We start from the raw sequence: 5,365 nt of genomic DNA, 5'->3' as shown, positions 1-5,365 counted from the left end.
TCTTGAAAAATGCATACACACACGGATATGCTTTGAAGAAAGCGCGTACATAAAGTAGGGTTTTGATGAAAATGGTGTCTAATCAGTTTAATCAGTTTTGATGTGTTTCTGTTGTCTGTCAATGAATTCTTCTTGATGATCTGGGATTAAACAATAATGTTTTGATTAAGGATTTATTGATTGAAGAATGTTGAATTTACTTGTTGTTTGTGAATGAAGATCAATGAAGGTTTTGTGATTGTTTCAGAATGATGCGGTAGATCTGAGTATGATCCATTGGTTAGTTCAAAGTGACAATGTTTTAGGTCTCTGTGGTTTAAGATATGTACGCAAGTATGCTTCATGAAAGGCGCATACATGCGCAAGTTTGCTACTGCAAAGTAGCGTACATATTTTGGCAGATGGTTGATCTAGGTTTGCAATAACAAAATATGGTTTCTATGATGTGCAGTATGTTGTTTGGTATTCTAGTTACAGTGATCTAGCTGTTCTGGTTGATTGATTGAGTTTTGGTTAATTCAGTGATTGGTCAAAGATTAATGATTGAGTTACAGTGATAAGTTTCATTTTGATGATTGGTATTGAGCTTAAGTGTTGGTAGCCTACAAGTTATGATGTGTCGTAGCAGGTGGATCCAGTATGAAAATTTATGAAACGTGGTCCCCGAAGATGAGGGATTTGGAGCTTCCTTCCAGTGGTATCTGGTAAATCAGATCAGAGGGTTGGAGATCCCTTCCAGTAGCAGCTGGAGAACGAGTGAAAGTTGTAGCCTTCTACAAGTTGGTGCCTGTGTACTGGTATAAGTTTATGCCACTACAAGATTCAAGGGGTTAGAGCTCCATTCTAGTAGGCACTGGAGAAAAAGCGAAGGTTGTATCCTTCTGCAGGTGGGTGCCTGCGTAATGGTATGAGTCTGCGCTAGTACAAGATTGTAAAAGCTTTTCTTTATATTAAAAGAAGACAGAGATGACATCAGCAAGTGTTTTTTTCCCACATTGGGTTTCCACCTTAAATCCTAGTGTTCATGTGTGTTTCTTATGTGTGATGGTTTATTTTGTTCTTACTGCACATGGTTACTGTTTGTTTAATGTTTAATGAAGTACTGATGCGCTGGATCAAAATAAACAGAAGATGAATTAATTGCAAAGTAATTTTACTAGATATATGTTATTTATCTTAAGAACAGTCACGTACACACGTGGGTTCCCTTCTGTAAAGTCACGTACATAAATCAGGAAATGAAATTGAAAATTTTATTGATTTGAAAATATTGATTCACCCCGCCCCCCCACCCTCAATATTTTTCCCAACACAAACATGAGAGCTGAAATCATCACACTATGGGGTTTATTATGGTTTGCAAAGTTTCTTAACATTCAAAGCATCCATATCTTTGGAGACTCACAGGCTCTTATCCACAACATGAAGGGTAATTCTACTATCTCTCATCCACATCTACAGGGTTGGATCCGCCACATTGAATATCTTATGCTATCATTCCATCACATTACCTTTCATCACATTCACAGGGAACACAACTCCATTGCAGATGCTATGTCGAATATTGTTATTAGTTCTGTGGTGGGTATGATACATTTCACTTTGCAGGTCAACAACTATATCATTGCTGAGGACGACATCATTCTCCCTAGATGTTGATCCATTTCATTGTCTTTTCTACTTTCTTTTTGGCTTAATCTGGATGGTCTCTTGGTTTATCTCGTACATTATTGAAAGCTAACACATATTCTTGTTTTTTGTTTTTGGATACTTTGGACATCTATATTATTCTGTTGATGTCTACATGACATATGCTCAGTGAATATGTTTTTTTTATATGAAGGTATTTCTATGTTTTTTTACAATGGGTATTTGAGACAAATTCCAACTTGGGCTATGGTAACTGGCACATTATCATGACTTCGACGGTTTCGAAGGTGGGTCTAGGGTTCGCAGTTTTACTGTTGAATCCGAGTTACAATAAAGGGTTTTTGATAGTCACAGTTTTTCTCAATGGATTATAATGTGACTATGGGTTACTTGACCCATCACCCGATGTTGTCGTGTTTTTAACTTTCCCTTGGTCGCATGGAGTGGAGTTTTTTATATTGGCTTTTGTTCAAAACTTGGTTGTTTGTGGTTATAGCCATTATTACCTCCACGGGGTTACTTGGGCACTGTCAGCAGTTGGAAGGCATAGTTTGGTGTCATAGGTTTTTGCCAGGCAGTTACGGGTGCTTAGGATGCGGTAAAAGAGGATTACCAGCTGGTCATCGGGTTATGAGGCGCTTTTGCAACAAGGGTTAGTGGTAAGGAAGGTTTACACCCGAGTTTTTCAAAACGACACTTTGGTTTACAACAGCCTTTGGAGACTGTTATGGAAGAGGAACTCATAGATTATTCCTCTAACTCTTTGACCCCAGAAGACATCTGGGTTGAGAGCAAACACCCATCAACTACTGGGATGGAACCAACGTCAAACAGTCCACTAGCTATTCCAGTCACGGAACTCTCCTCCTTAATGCATGAGATGGAGGCTACACTACGGGATTTGGGTAATAACCAACTGGTTGCTGTCATTTCGGAGTGTGTTTTCTGTCTGGGTGAGGGCTTGGATTCACCATTTCTCTCTATCCCATCTCCATCTGATTTTCAGGCCTGGTCGCAAGCCCCAACGAGTTTTGCCTTCACACAAGGGGGAGTTGGCATCTCCGTGGTTGGTATTTGTGGTTCGGTCCCTGAAGGGCAAGGCACTTCTCCTCCACACTTGGGGTTTCTTGGCACAACACTGGCGGGCTTCGCTCACCAAGTCTCTGCTACTACACACCCCTCTGGATATTTTGACGGCATCTCCAGACAAGACACAAGTCTGGAAGAAAACCGATCTTCGGATTCGGACGAGAACCCTTAAGCAGAAGGTGCTCCAGCAAATAAACAAAAAACACTGGGGGATCAGAAAAAATCAAAACATTCGAAAGTGCGGGAACATGACCGTTGACTGGTGTTCGAGGCGGGCATCTCAATGGCACAAGCATCCCTAACGGAAATCATTATTCTTGTGGGAAGCATCCGCGGCAGAAATTATACCCCGGCTCGTCTGAGAAAATGGACCACAGAGGTATGGGGGAACCTAATGGTGCAACTACCTGGTGTCATCACTTTGTCCAGAGGGTGGTTCGCTCTCATTTTCCCGCAGCCATACCAGGTGGATTGGGTTTTGATGAGGTACTGGCATATTGAAATGACTATAGTCCTGCTTAAGCGATGGACTCTGCTCTTCGATCCTGAGAAAGAAAACATGGGAGCTGGTCCGATTTGGGTTCACTTGCCAAGTCTTCCGCTCCAATTTTGGGTTGAGGATATTTTCAAGGTTATTCAAGATGACATGGGGGTCTATCTTGACCATGATAGGGCATATCAGGATATTGGCTGCATGGCTTTAGCCATAATACTGGTGTATCTTGACACCAGAGAGGGCCTCGTGGAGAGCTATCTGCTTCAGATGGGGGAGACCACCAGGTGACATATACTAGATTACGAGGGTATCCCTTTCCAATGTCGTCGGTGCCATGAGGTGGGTCATCTATACAAAGACTACCCCTTACTGTCAGGGAAGTAGCAGTAACCTCCAAGGTCTTTGGTATCGGCATGTACACAAATGATGGAGGTGGAGTTTCAATCACAAGCGAACCCTCCTGAGGATTCGGGGTCTCAGCAGCTCGAATTTGATCTGTCTACATCGCAGCTAGATGATGTGTCATCCGTGGCTCCTCTCACGAGAGCTTGGGCCAGAGAATCGGCTTTTTCAAGTACTCCTTCCCCCCTCCTCTATTTTCAAATGATTGTCTTTTATCTACATTTGCTTCTGCTTCTATGAGTTTCTCTCGTTCGGTGTCTGAGGTCAGCAAGTTGTGTTCCCCTCTTTGCCCAGTGATATCTTCCCCTCCCCTCCCCTTAGCACAAACCCCTCACTATCCCACTTCCACCCGCTCCGTCCCTCGGAGGTAGCTCGACCTCTAGTGGTTCTCACCGCTATTTCCTTCACTCCCTACCTACCACTCAGACCCCGACCTACGGTTTGGTTGTGGATACCCTCCCTTCCATCCCCTTAAACCCCCCCCCGTGGTAGACAATCTCACCTTTCAAAATCCATTAAGAGGGCTGGCATAGAAGTGGCTTCAGGGGTATAGACCCCCATTGATTAGATCCTTAAAGAAAAGGGCAACCCTCCTAAGGTTACCCCATGAAGTGTCTCTCCTTCAACTGTAGGGGCCTGGCCAGCTCTGACAAAAAGCTGGCCCTAAAGAGGTTATGTCTTTCAGAGAGACTAGATGTTATTTTCTTGCAAGAAACTCTGGGTGAAGGGAGCATGGTTAACAATATGCTCCTAAATTTCCTTTTGGACTCGGTTTTCCACGTCTTGGATGTTAGAGGGTGCTCGGGTGGCTGCACCATGGGTTTCAATAAACAAACAATAAAAGTCCATAATGTTTGGGGGGCGAGGGGTTTCTGGGTGCCATAATAGGGAACAGTTCTGGGTTAGACTTCTAGAAGCCGATTTTATGCAAGCAAATAATTTGATCATTGGGGATGATTTAAACTTCTCACTAGGGCTGGTGGAGTCCTGGGGCAGCAGAGCCCAATGTGACCCCCTCTCGACTTGTTTTTAAACTCTTTTGGACACCCATGAACTCCTGAATATTTTTTCAACCAAGATTATGCCGACATGGAGAAACAAAAGGACATGGAAGGAGGCTTTGGCCAGAAAGCTAGACCAATTTTTTATAAAGGCCTCTCTTTTAACCAGACTGGATCATTTTCGCCAATGGGTGAGCGCGAGAGGGATATGGATCACTCTCCGATTTTTTTGGAGGTCAGTGATGGAAACTTCAAACCCCATGCGCCTTTTAAATTCAACTCGTCTTGGCTATCTGAAAGCGAGTTCCATAAACTTGTCACTGACTCTTGGATTCATTGTAGGTCGGGCGATCATATATCCTCGGCTGAGGTCATTACAAAAAATATGGCTTGTCTAAAATAAAAAACAATTGAATGGGCAAAAGGAAAACAGAGGAAGGACGAGGCAGCACTTCAAAGGATTGAAGATACCTTAATTTATTGGAAGCCTATGGGCTTAATAGCTTTCCATCGATGGAATCGAAAGCTCATTTAATCCACCTAGAATCGGAAAAGATTACACTATTGAGACAGAAAGAGGAGTCCTGGCGTTTAAAAAGCAAAGCACTATGGCTAAAAGCAGGGGATGAAAGTTCAAAGTTTTTTCAGCAATACGCGCGGGGGAGAAATTCTATCAACATTATTTGGGAACTGCATGATCCAGAAGGAAGGGAGGCAAATACATTCA

The sequence above is a fragment of the Pinus tabuliformis genome, chromosome 5_2 (assembly GCF_031772625.1).
Source record: "Pinus tabuliformis cultivar Carrire ecotype Pingquan chromosome 5_2, CPIR1, whole genome shotgun sequence".
NCBI classification, from domain to species: domain Eukaryota; kingdom Viridiplantae; phylum Streptophyta; class Pinopsida; order Pinales; family Pinaceae; genus Pinus; species Pinus tabuliformis.
The sequence above is the reverse complement of the archived record's forward strand: the minus strand, read 5'-3'. Positions refer to the sequence as shown.